The sequence below is a fragment of the Lolium rigidum genome, chromosome 4 (genome assembly GCF_022539505.1).
Source record: "Lolium rigidum isolate FL_2022 chromosome 4, APGP_CSIRO_Lrig_0.1, whole genome shotgun sequence".
NCBI classification, from domain to species: domain Eukaryota; kingdom Viridiplantae; phylum Streptophyta; class Magnoliopsida; order Poales; family Poaceae; genus Lolium; species Lolium rigidum.
This window is the reverse complement of record NC_061511.1, coordinates 230,939,442-230,952,864: the sequence shown is the minus strand read 5'-3', so window position 1 is coordinate 230,952,864 and position 13,423 is coordinate 230,939,442. Positions and strand designations below refer to the sequence as shown.

The following is a 13,423-nucleotide window of genomic DNA, read 5'->3' as shown; positions in this document are numbered from 1 at the left end:
CCCTGTTGATCACAACATAACATAACTGCTACCGTCCATTTAGAAATATACATGTATGTCATGGCATGGCATGGTATGGCATGGCATCATCAAGAAGGGCATGTATAATCCCATGATTAACTAACAAATCCATCAAACGGATTCTAAGGGAGTAAATACTATAGGGAACAATCATACAAATTGATTCAAGATAGCTAACACCATGTTGACGTGAGAGGGAGCAGCCAGCCAAACAATTCATGAACACGTGCAGCCAACTTTGATGTGAGAGGGAGCAGCAACTCAGATTTAGGTAGAAAAGAACCGATTTTCATCAACACTCAATGATTTCTGATATCACCTGCTGGGAGAGAACAATAGAAGCTTCGTAGTTGATCCCTCCACGTCCAACTTGTACACCGCCATTGCTTGTGAAGATGGTGTGAGCCACTACATTGTATGAATACATAAGAAGAAGAGCACAGTTAGTCAGTTGTTTCATGGTATATGCTATAATCTTGTTGTCAACAGCCAAACATCTTTTAAGACACAATAAAAAATACTCAATGTTGCCAACGTTGCAATCATTCGCACTTCCAAAACCATCGTCGAAAGGTATATTTAAAGCAGAACCATATAGTTTTTCGTCTAACAAATCAAAGAGAGACATGACATGAAATCCCAAGACTAAATCTCTGCTAGACCATAAGCTCTCAATCAGGTCAGCAACCACTGGCCAACGATAGCTATGTCTCTGAGCTCACAACTGAAGGCGACACACATACACACAGATTACATGAATCATAGATTGAAAAATACACCAATATTTTCACATAGATTTAGTCAACCACATAAGAAAAGCAAGCTCCATAAAATGTAACACACACGTAAACATGTCATATCCATGAACTTGAGATCCAAGTTTTTCACCGACTTTCAAGTGTATAACAATTGCACGAGCACATATGAAGTTCTCTCGCTCCCAAGAACCAACCGCACCTGAACAAGAATGGAGATCTTGCTGGGGAAAACACACCAAAAACTACACAAGAAAAGAAAACAATATTAGCAGATCAAAAACAACAGCTGAATCAATACTATTGTTTAGCCAAAGCATGTGGCATGGGAGCAAGCCACATTACACAGAGTAGCAACAAAATAGAGTGCTACTGGGAGAGGAAAATAGTGGACAAATCACATACCTAGAACACTGCTGCTTCTCTCCTTTGCTCTCCCATCTAACTCCAGAAGCTTCTTGTCGCATCGTTCCCACATATGCAGATTTGGTACTACTCCCAACGCGAGATCTACAAAATAGAAGAATCAGATGAGATGGATGTGCACTTAGAAAGTTGAAGAAACAAGCGGGGAAGTGAAATAAGAGGTACCGGAGGAAGATTAATGGCAGGACGCACGATGCGCTGCTCCATGAAGATAATAGAAACCAGATGAATCAACTTCAGCATTGTCTGGAGCATCATGATTCAAATGCTCTTGATAAAATATACATCAACAGTTTGCAGCACACTGCCAATCATCTGAGGAGCATTGAGATCTACTGGAAGTTATCTCCAGCTAGCGGTCAGTACATTGAAATGAAACACACAACTATCAAAAAAACATCAGATGAGACTATATGTTTGTGTAAAAGCAGTTGTAAAAGAAGAAAAGGAGATCGAACTGACATGATTGATACGACGAATTACCTGTTGAATTCATCTGATCTGATCTTCTCCAAAGACGGCCAGCAATTTGATGGACAAAAAAACCAAGTGTAAACTCAACACATGGTAATCGACACAGTCTAAATTCAAAAATGAAATATGGATCTTTCTTCTACCGCGAAATGATTAATGAAGAGCATCGTGTCCGCGAGTGCAATAATTATAGAGTGCCACTACCTACTGTACATGGATATTATGCAAGGTATTAATTAACATGAGCAAAAAACTAAGGCCAAGTGTTTTTTTTTCTTTTGAACAGAAATATTAATTTCATTCTAAACTCCAGGAGTGATCACCGATTGGTAGCACAATTACCATAGCTTGGACTGCTAAAAAACAAGTGAACTATTTTTAGCATGGGCATGGACACATCATACATCCGGAGCTGCGCATCATGATGACTTATATTTCCTAGAGGCAACATGAAGTCAAACCCTACATTTCATAGATAGTGCATCAGTATGAAGCTACATCACCGTGAGTAGTGTACGGAGAATTATGCAACCGCAAGAGATGATAAATGTTGAGCGTACATGAAAAAAATCATCAAACACCAATAGTTGAACATATTAATGGCATATGGAAGAGATGCCATCCAACTAAAACATGTGAAAGACACCAACACTTTGAGCATGAGAATTCAAGAAAGAACATGAGAATATGATCCTATTAAAACAAAAAGGATGCACTAAAGCACTAAACATATGCAAAAGGATTTATAAGGATATTAAAATACTACTATACCAAGTGTAGCAGTTCAGTTTTTATTAGTTCTACAACCATAATAATTTAATGATAGATATAACGTTCTTATCTAATTCCTTAGCCAAGGCATCAAAATAGCAATAAGTGACCATACACAAGCATTGCAGCCATTATTTTGTGCTAAAAATTTCAAAACCTAAGCAAAACAATAATTAAATCAATCACAACTATGCTAAAACTTCATATCTTACGCAACATATCCACATCCATCAACGATTAGCACAATACCAGATAACCGATCACAATAATCAGACCCAAACATAAAATATTTCCATTCGATTAAACAATGCTAAATACTACATTTACAAGTGCAATCAGTGGAAGCTACCTACACCACTAACTATTTTGTTGGACAGAGGACGAGCCACAATCTGCGGCGGCAGCTCCTGAATTCCAACCGAATCACATCATCTCCGTATCAATGAACTCCAACCATACCAAGTCAAATCAAACCGAACTAGGAAAGGGCAAGCTCACCTTGCACAGCGTGTGGTACTACTTTTGCAGACGCTTCAGACAGCCATTCTATAGCATATTAAAACATTTGGCAGTGTCGAGGTAACCTGGGGCCGAGCAACTCGACTTGCTGCAAGACACAGACAACACAACTTACAATCTGAAGATTTTTTTCCTTGATACAATATAAAGAACAACAACACATATTCCATCATGCATCAAAACCTATGAAATTTGAGCATTAATCCAAGCTATAATATCAACTCAAAAATATTCACTGAATTTGAATGGTCATGAAAGCTCTTGTTTGCACAGAATGAACATTGTTATATGCAAACCCACCTTATGAAATAAACGCTACAGAAACACACAACCTTGGAATCAGCAGAAACATATTGGGAGAAAACAAAAATGCATGTCCTGAACTAACAAGCAAGAGGAACAGACTAGGCAAGCATGAGTGACAAAAAAAATGGAAATATGAACTTTGAAATCTCACTCCCAAGATTCACATTCGAGACAAAAAAGATGGAAACATGAATTTGGACTTGACTGCCTAGATTAACCATCTTGTATTATGTAAGATTGGAGACAACCCAACAAGCATAACAGAAATTCAGTCTCATAGTTCAGGTTCTTATATCTCATCTATCATAGGAAAGAAATTTATACTACTAGCTTGAACTAATGCAAACAAGGTTTCTTCTATCTTCCTGGACAGACCTTACATGCGCCGTCAAACACCCACGACGGCAACCAGGGCAGAAACTGCCACAATGGTCGTGCGGTCCTGCTAGGTGGATCTTACGAGTTGGAGTTGCAACAAAGCCCAAGCTGATTATGTTTGCTGATTCCAGAGCGAGCAACGAGAAACATGACTAATGAATTACATCACCAAGAAGAAACACCACTTAGTTTTCAGAGTTTATATTGTCATCTTGTTCTAGTGCTTGCAAACACAAAACAGGAAGGCCTATCAATTGTTTCAAGATGTGAAAATGGAGGAAATTTTTCTAGCACATATATTGACACTACTATTCAATATCAAAGGCCATGAGAATCTTCTTTAATATAATAGATAACTAATGCACCTTAGCAATCATGGTGTTTTAATATATAGAGATTAGTGAAACTAAAACAAAACAACCATTCAAATAAAAACAACAATTCACATAGCGTCCCTTCTACCAAGTAAAGGTACAAGAAACTCTACAAACCAGATTCTAAGAATCAAACAATATATTGCAGTGCTAAATTTTATGGAGCATCCACTAAGAGCATGTACAATGCAAGATACTTAGAAATGTGCTTATAGAAATAAACTAGCCTTTTAACTGGTTCTTACAAATAAACGCTGGTAATTACGAAAAAACTTGGTTTATTTTCCTAATCGCCCCTCTAAGCACCTTGCATTGTACATGGACTAATAGGAACCAATTTCTGAAGATTCCACTAACAGAAATAATGGCCTTGTTCGGACCAAGGTACAACCACGACTGTGATGACACTTCTCAGTGCCAAAATAGAGCGGGTAGAGGAGAAACAAGGGGAACCCAAGGACCCACCTAAAACAACGAGGTGTAGAAGAAGACCACAGCTAAGACGGATGCAACACGGCGAACTCGCCGCCATAGCACAACGACGAGAGCCACTGGGGTAGTCGAGGTAGTAGAAGACCGGGGGTGGGGAGGAGGCCTAGCTCCACTTCCCCCATGCTTCCCTGCAAAAGAATAAGTGATTTAAAGAAAAGTAAAACTGCCAATTGTCAAGTATTTTTTTTCCCTTGGGTTACATGAACACCTTGGGAGGACAAAAATGAATGTATTTATGGATAAACTGCATCTTTTAGTCGTACTACAACCCTCTAAATAGTTATGGCTTCAAATCAAATAAGAACTGGAAGCACACAAAAAAAAGAACACTCACTCAATTGACAACATGCACTATAAAGTTCACCAATTACAAACAATTGTACTTATCATACCATTAAGGAAGCAAGTGGTTCCACATGGTGTCATCTCTGTATTCCTAAAATAATTAATAGATGATGTACTTAAGAAAGTAGGTGCCACGTAATATGCAAAAGATAGTGCACAAAACCAAAAACAAGTTTGCTACTACTGACCAGAAATATTCATGATTCTGCCAAATATCACGTGGCACTATAAAATTTCCATATCAGGGAATGTACAATGTACAACAGTGTGCTGCAAAAATCAAGTCAGTGCAATGTAAATATACCTGGAAAGCTTAAAGCAAGGCCAGTGCAACACTTAGCAATGCCAGCACTGGCTGTTGCAAAAAGAAAAGTATCAGTTGACACTACACAATTAAATCCCGAGATTTTAACCTTTATATTCATTTTAAACAGTGTAAGAAACTGGAGCAAACAATCAAACATGTCCTTAGAAATACAAACAGTGAAGTAATTGAACAGTGGTAAAGGTGATTTGGTTCTTTTGTGGATACCATGACTTTGCTTTTTCTAAGTGAAAATGTGAAATAAAGTACTGAAACAGTCTATGATGCAATAAAAAGAAGTTCTATCCTAGAACATATCCTACAAATATGATTGACCATGGAGCATGTGGGTTGACCAAATGCTGATCTTGACCATTGTTCCATTCCAGGAAGGGGGGTGTGAACACGAAATGTCCAACAGGGATATTCTTGTCACTAATAGAGCTTTTCACACTTATGTGTCTTCTCTCCAAAATGTGTTCAGATAATTGTAAGAGCATAATTATATTTTCCATGCGCAGAACTAGCAAATGAAAACTGTATAAACTTGCCTAACCTTTCTATATATATTCATTTGTCCGGCTACATGTATTTGAACTCATTGGATATCATAACAGCCATGTATATACCAAGTTTTATAAATGATTCACACTTAATATTATACTTTGAATTCAACCATTGTGACATTATGTTAGCTTTGCAGAGTTGGGACTTCCCGAAATATATAAAATATATTATACATGCATGCAACATCCGAGCAACAACTGATGCATGCAATAGCTAGATGGCTTTGATGTGCGTGCCCTTGATTGGTTGTTGAGCGGTCCGACTGATGAATCAGAATCAGATTCATTTAGAGGCGACTGCTTCAAAGTTGTAAGATTTTCAAGTCAACACATGTTGTACGAAATTGCACCGTACACTCACGGCAAGTATGGCATGAGGTGCTCTCCATGCTACGCATGACATGTCGGGTGCCATGCGATGACAACGCCACCTCGACGATTGGTGGCGCTCAGTAGGCATGACACCCCAAACCCATGCACAAGGGCCTAGACTCCAGTACCTTGCTGACGCCGTGGATGATCTGGAAGCACTGAAACTCGTGTGTGTTCGACAAAGCCCAGCCTTCGGTCCACACCTTGGCCACAACAATCTTCAACGAAGTTGGGCTTTGGAAAAGAGCCAGCGCCAAGGGCCTGCATGCAGTCCGTCCGACAACCTGGGACGTGTGCACTGATTTAATCCAAACAGCTTGTACCTGCCTCCTAGGAGGATTATAAAACAACTCTATCTTTTCAATGCAATGAAACACTTCCTCAAAAAAATACCGAAGTTGGGTCCTCTCTTCTAAAAGAAAAATACAACTCATACTTCCACCTCAGTTGCCACAAGCGGCAGAACCATGTGGATTTCTTTCTTTTTCATATTAAGTGACCGTGATTATTATGTCAAAAGGAAGTGATTAGTTCCTTGTTAATAAGAGACAATTTGATGAGTCCCCGCTTCGTACGCATTGGAACTCTTATTTAAATATAGTTAAAACTAAGCTCAAGCTTAATGCGTTGGAGACCTTATTTAGCCATCCTTGAATTTCCATATGCAGTACTTACACTTGCGAGAAATTTAGTGACCATGACAACGCACGGGCATTCAAATAGTACTTGTCTTTTGCGAAATGTGAAATCCTTCCAGTTTATGGAGCTCTTATTTTTGAACCATTTACAAAAAAAACTACAAGAATTGACATCAGAAATATAAATGTGGTTTACTTGAGAGTGAACTGGATCAGAGAGGGTGCCTTCCAGCTGATATTTGACATGCCGGATACAATTGAAAAGGCAACATAGCTATAAGTCTATCAAGTAGATGATACCACTAACGGATCTTGACTAATTTTTTTAACCTAAGCCCTTCCACACAAAATTTCCTTTAGAACTTCGTAGAAAGCTAGGGGTCCGACTCGTACTAAGCTTTGCCAACATAGTTTGATTTGAAGCAATGTAGAATTCAAACAATTCTTAGTTTGACCCCAATCTCCCTAATGATCCAGATCTTAGAGGATACATGCTAAACAAACAAGCAATTTATTTTAAACAGGATCATACACCAATACAACTTCAGCTTATTACTTCAGGAAAAAGTTCAGGCTGATGTGCACATACAACAACGTACGGAACCGGTGTAGATACAACCAAATCTTAAGTAGGATCCAGATTATAGAACACACGAGCTAAGCAATAAAGCAACCCCTTTTTTAAAAAACCTCTGTAGTGCATTGATCTCTCTTCCTAGTGCTACTATGTTTCAGCATGTTGTCTCTTTGCACTGAATGGCAATGCGCCAAGCACTAGAGCTAGAAGAAAAGGCTCACCTGGACCAAGGCAAGTCTGTGCTGCTGCAAGCGGAAATGGCCAGAGACTCGGCGACGTAGTCAAGGATGAGCTAAAGCAATGAGCCGAGTCGGATCGGAGTCTTGGCCAACACCGTCGGATCAAGCGAAGCTGCTAGCGGAAGGAGACAAGATGGAGAAAAACACCAGGCGAAGACGGCTACGTCTGGCTGGCCGGTACGACCGGCTGTAGAGGAAGACACCCTACTGGGTAGGGCGGAGGATGAGGAGGCGATGTACTGATGTGGACTTTGAGAAGAAATAAACAGGTGGATTTCTCTGTACTGATGGGGAAGGGAATAAAGAAGGAAAATAGAAGGAAGCCGGGGGCGGTCATACCCACTAACAGTTGACCCAACCTGTTAATGGAGGAACGAATTTACCATATGAATTAAAAGGAGACAACATTTTTTGGTAACAGACTACACCAATTTTACACCATTTAAAACGTAACAAAAAGGCATCCAAAAACAAATTAACTTTTTTTTACCAAACCTCACATTCTACCTGACATGGAGATTCCGATGAAAATAAATTTATTTATAAAATTTAAATCAAAACAGGGCCTATATCTAAAGATAGGCAACATGTATCTTCTGAAATGGAAACGCGGTTATAATGGGAGAAAAGCTCCACAAAAAGATTATGGAACAGTGCAATGAATATGTAGAAGGTATGTTTGATGTCCCGACGCAATTGAACAAGGTTTGATATATCAAATACTCCCTTCATCCCAAAATATAAGGCGCCCTTAAATTTTGTTGGTCAACAACTTACAACTTTCACTATACTTTGTACTTATAACATGTCCATAAACTTTGTATAAATGTATATGAAATGAATAATATGAATGCAATGGTACCATTTATTTATTCTGAAACCATATAATTCAGTAATTTGGTATATGTATAAGTGGTTAAAGTTGTGCATCAAAGACTGTAGAAAAAAGTGTGCCTTATATTTTGGGATAGAGGGAGTAATTAGGAAGTTGTACTGTTCAAGATTAGCATTATCAATTTAGTACGAAATAGGCGTAGCAAAAGAAGGTCAACTTTAATAAAATAAGCAGAAGCTACTCTCAGACAACAGAGAACATGCAAAAACTACTATAAGTCTTTCGAGACCAAAGAAAAATTACCAGTAAGCAACAAAGCACGACACAACATATGCACAATTCATCATGGTCAACTTAGATGCAATTTGCTAATGATGCATGGTAGAATGTAATTCAAAATGGGTACAATATTTTCCACACTAAGGTTACTTCCTAAATCCCTACACTGAAAATGGTTGCAATCTGCAGTACATATGGATATATACGCGTTCAAGAATGAACGCAAACACACAACTCGTAGATTACATAGATTCAACAGCCAGGAATAACTATAGGAAATATTCTAACCAGAACCAAGAAACCTTGAATACACCATGGACCAGGATCCCTAGAATCTCATAAATGAAGGGAGGATCAGAGGGGGAACAGGAGGAGAGGAATGAGCTTACCAATGATGACCTTGAGATGTGGTGGCGCGTCGCCATCACCCGCCACCGGGTCGAGCAAGAGAGGCAACCTGACTCAGGTTTGCGCAACAGACGTGATTTGAATCTTGGTCGCCTAAGGCCGGGATGATGCAACCAAGTTCCCTGTGCCACCAGATCGCCTCTTACCACCCTGTAAGTGATGACTGGATCAACAACAAACAAAAGTAAACAATCTCTTATACGCCAAAGTCAGACACTAATAGTGCAAATGCAGCAGTCGCAACATGTAAGCATTTTAAAAAAACTCAATGCTTTAGGAAACCGATTTGATCAGTACCCGGATGTGGCGTCCATGGGTCACATGGGCCGTTGCGGCACTGCTGGAGCCAGGTCACTCCACACCTATGTGTTTTCATCATCGCGTAGGCCGAGCCAACGAGGGGTTCATGGGATCCACGTGACGCTCTCCCATCCCCTGCAACATGCCAAAACATATTATTGATCACACAAAGTAGAAGAATCTAGATGACTCTTCTTATGCCACAACCAGGACTAATTAACCAATGAAAAAGGGATAATATCTGGAAGAAAAACTCAAGAAATTACCTTGTCTCCCATCTGGCCTTGGTTTAGGTCTTGCAAACCTCAACATCGGTCCCTTTGCAGACCTCAACCTCGTCTCCAATCCTTGACATCGTTGTTGCTCCTTCTCAACCAAGTTACGTTGATGACGATAGTGGTGACAAAGCAGAAGAAGGTGTCTTTATCAACTGAAGCAACCTCAAAATTTAATAAATCCGATGACCGTGTTGGTAATTAATTAATCATTTTCTCAACCTAAATGGACAAAACGAACCTTCAGGTTTCAAAACCAACACAACATGGGCTAAATCACTATGTATAAAAGAAATGATACCAGGTAAAAATTGGTAAACACATTAGGCACAACATGACAGGGGAAAATGACCTTTTGATATGCATCATCAGCGAAGACGTCTCCCTTGAGCTCGAGATGGGACTGGATGAGCTCCTCGTCGAGCATGTATAGGTCATCCCCTTCAGCGTTGTTGTTTGCGTCCATGACCAGCTCCAACAACTCTAAGCATGGTGGCGGATCCACTAGGTAGGAGGTGCGGGATGCGGCTGTCCTCGGTAAACTCCATCTGCCAATGTGAAAGTCGCCACATTAGAGGAGAAATTATATGTACAATTCACAATTCTATTAATGTAATTCTAACAGTTGCAAATGACTACAACTATTATCGTGTACAGAAAAGAAAGAGGGACTAACACCCAGTATCCAGAAAAATAGAGCAAAATGGAGGAGGGGAGAGGAGAGGAAACCTCGGAACTGGGGCAGGAGGGGCTCGCCGGCTGCTGGACTCGGGGTCGAGGATAGGACCTTGTGATGCTGTCACCAGCATGAGGACTCCAGGAAGCAGCCAAGTGCAGATGCATCATAGTTAGGAGCCACGAGGCAAGCGACGAAAATGACTTCACACTACTAGAAAATGACTTGGATGGATAAGTGTCCTACCGCACATAAACAGCAAGTTAATCACCACGGAAAGTTAAACCGCAAATAATTCATAACAATATCACAACAAGCTACCAATAAGGTGCCAAACTGCAAATACATGGAATGCAAACATGAGACTAGTGGATAATGAAGACATAAGATTGAAGTTTCGATAGCCGCATGAACTTTGAACAAAAAATTGGTTAGAATCCACATCTAAATTATTGGAAATGCTGCAACTAGCAACTTAAAATTCCAAGCAAAAAAAAGGATTGTTTTTACTGCAAAAATTTGGCCATTTAGATAACTTTCCTGGTACATAGAAACACTACAAAATAAGCACATAGGAGTGACAAGCATTACAAAATAAATCAGACAATGGATAGCAGAGAAAACCTACTTTATAGCAATTGGATAATAGCACACCAAGCTCAAAATAGGGTCATCTAATACACAAACGTCAAAAGGTAATCCATAGACATACTAAAAACAGGAAAATCAGAAAAAGCATTCAGGTTCATATACTTCCACACTAAAAATATGAGGTACGAGTTAAAATACCATGTATAGCATGTTTCATACAAACGAAGCTTGGTACACATTAAGAAACAAGCAAATGCACCGGCATAATTTTCATAGTTGAAACTTACATATGGTACTAGTAAGAGAGAAAAAATGGCATACATAAGGTCAATTCATATCCCACGAAACTTAAACTTCACAAGAGGGACATGTGCATCGGGTAGAGGTTGCGGATGAGTCATTTCCTCTGTTTGAGAAAACACGTCATGCGAGTACAATATAGAAGTACTCCTGCAGAAAGAGTAATGTGTTAGAAAACAACAATAATATAGCTAACACAAAGACTAAGCTGAAAGCAAACAACGGCAAAAACTAAAATGAAAGGAAATGACGGCGGAACAGGGGAAAATGACTTTTTGATGTGTGTTGACGAAGTCTCCCTCGAGCCAAGATGGGACTCGGACAAGCTCCTCGTTGAGCATGTCCGGACAATCCCCTTGAGTGTCATTGTTTGCGTCCACAACCAGCTCCATCCTCTCCAATCATGGCCTATCAGGGCCAAGCCGCTAGGGAGGAGGCACGTTATGCATCTGCCCTCGGTCACCTCGATCTGCCAATGTAAAAGTCGCCACATTATAAGAGCATTCAGTTGAAGACAACGCATCGGATGAGGAAGGAGGGACTGACTATGGAGAAGTCGAGGTGGGGTCGACGGTGGAAGCCATCCGTCCATGGATTGGAGGCGACCGGGTGCCCGGGGATGGCCGGAAGCGGCGGTTGATGCCACGGGCGAGAAGCTACGCCCACGGCCGGTGGGAGACAGGCACCGGATGCTTCGTCATCGACGCTGGACTTTGGTGGGAGGACTCGGCGGCACGGTTTGAGGCGGGAGAGGGCGGCGGGGACGGAGGTCGGCGGTGATGGAGGAACTGCCGTCTCGGGGGAGAGATCGGGATCCGAGAGTACTAGTGGGGAGAGGCGGCTAGGTGACCTAGGTCTGTGCGAGCTCTGTGTCGACGGTTCAGATGGCATGCGACGGAGTGATCAGCGGGAGTATTCTTCGCAAGATTGGAGTTTCCCTCTTCGCACGCGTCATCTGATTGGCTGGAGGATGCCTTCACAATTTAAGTCACGCGTTGAAATCTTTAAGCTCGATAGTCTAACATATTTTAGGAGTACCAACTAAAAGCATCTCCAATCTCCAAAGGTGTTTCGGGCGCCCGGATAATTTTTCATTCCCAGCCGCGCGTCCCAAAGGCACTTTCCGTCCGGCGGAGCTCAATACGGTGTCCGGCGTCCCGAGTCCGTCCCCGGTCCAAGGGGACGCTCCGGTCACACCGGACACAACGAATTGCGAGGCGAGGAGTGGCGTGACCGACGCGTCAGCGACACGGAAGTGTAAAACCCCGTCGCCTACCTCTGGTCAAGCGACGTTAATGTCACCCAGCTTTCCCAGACGACGCAGTGACGCGTCTCGTCGTGCATGGTCGCGTGGCCATCCACGCCGGCATACATTGCGGCCAACGCCCCGCAGCCGCCTCGCCTGCCACCGCTGTACAATAAAGAACGCCCCTCCTTCCTTCTCCCTTACAATCTTGCCGCACCCCCTTCCTCTCGATGTACCTCCTTCCTCGGCGCCAATGTCGTCCTCTCGCGAGAACATCCTCGCGACGAACGGCTTCGACCACGGCAGCCTCATGGTGGCGGAGGCGTGGGCGTTGTACCGCGGGCGGTACCCTGTCCCGCCTGACATGCGCCTGCCAAGAAGCGGCGGCTGGAGGATGGCCATCAACGGAGTCGGCGTCCCGCGGCCACCACCGGTGGGAACCGAACGCTGGAGGAATGCGATCAGGACCCGGCGTGCTCGCCTCACCGCCGAGGAGCAAGCCGATCCCACCTAGGCCCCCACCGGTAACGACGACTGGTGGGCGGACTTCTTCCAGGCGCAACACGACGCCGAGATGAATATCACCGACGGCCTCGTCGGCCGGAGGAACACTTGGAACAGGGAGGAGCGCGTCCACTTCTGGGGCGTTCCCATGCGTACCCTCCCGAACGTCGTCGACGGCAGCCAGAACGGTGCCCCAAGGCTGGAGATGCCGCCTTCGCCGCCACCATCTCCTTCGGCCGCAGCGCGCTGGCAGCTGAGGGAGACGTACTTGTCCTCCTCAAACTCTTCTTCCTCGGGGCCGTCGCGATCGACGCCTTCCTCGCACCGCGCCACACCGTACAGCGTGCCGAAACGCGAGGTGAAGGAAGAAACGGAGTACGCGCCACTGCCCATCATTCGGAGGCGTGGCGGCAGCAGCGTCAACATCCGCGAACCAGCGCGGCAGCAGCATA

General features: G+C 42.6%; 3 long non-coding RNA genes across 4 annotated transcripts; all 3 read right to left on the bottom strand.

The window, feature by feature from the left end:
* Positions 1–237: 237 nt before the first annotated feature.
* Positions 238–1,942, bottom strand: LOC124706259. 2 transcript variants are annotated; one of them, XR_007004358.1, is made up of 4 exons: positions 1,368–1,942; positions 1,182–1,286; positions 979–1,021; positions 238–429 (listed from the first exon to the last, which is right to left on the bottom strand). It is a non-coding gene; the product is annotated as an uncharacterized LOC124706259 (long non-coding RNA). The 2 variants fall into 2 exon arrangements; XR_007004357.1 differs by lacking the exon at positions 238–429 and having other exon boundaries at positions 838–1,021.
* Positions 1,943–2,707: 765 nt separating this feature from the next.
* Positions 2,708–4,594, bottom strand: LOC124706536. The gene is made up of 3 exons (XR_007004458.1): positions 4,490–4,594; positions 2,946–3,054; positions 2,708–2,854 (listed from the first exon to the last, which is right to left on the bottom strand). It is a non-coding gene; the product is annotated as an uncharacterized LOC124706536 (long non-coding RNA).
* A 4,799-nt stretch (positions 4,595–9,393) lies between these two features.
* LOC124705974 lies at positions 9,394–10,193 on the bottom strand. Its single transcript, XR_007004206.1, has 3 exons — positions 10,007–10,193; positions 9,646–9,876; positions 9,394–9,514 (listed from the first exon to the last, which is right to left on the bottom strand). It is a non-coding gene; the product is annotated as an uncharacterized LOC124705974 (long non-coding RNA).
* Between the last annotated feature and the right edge of the window lie 3,230 nt (positions 10,194–13,423).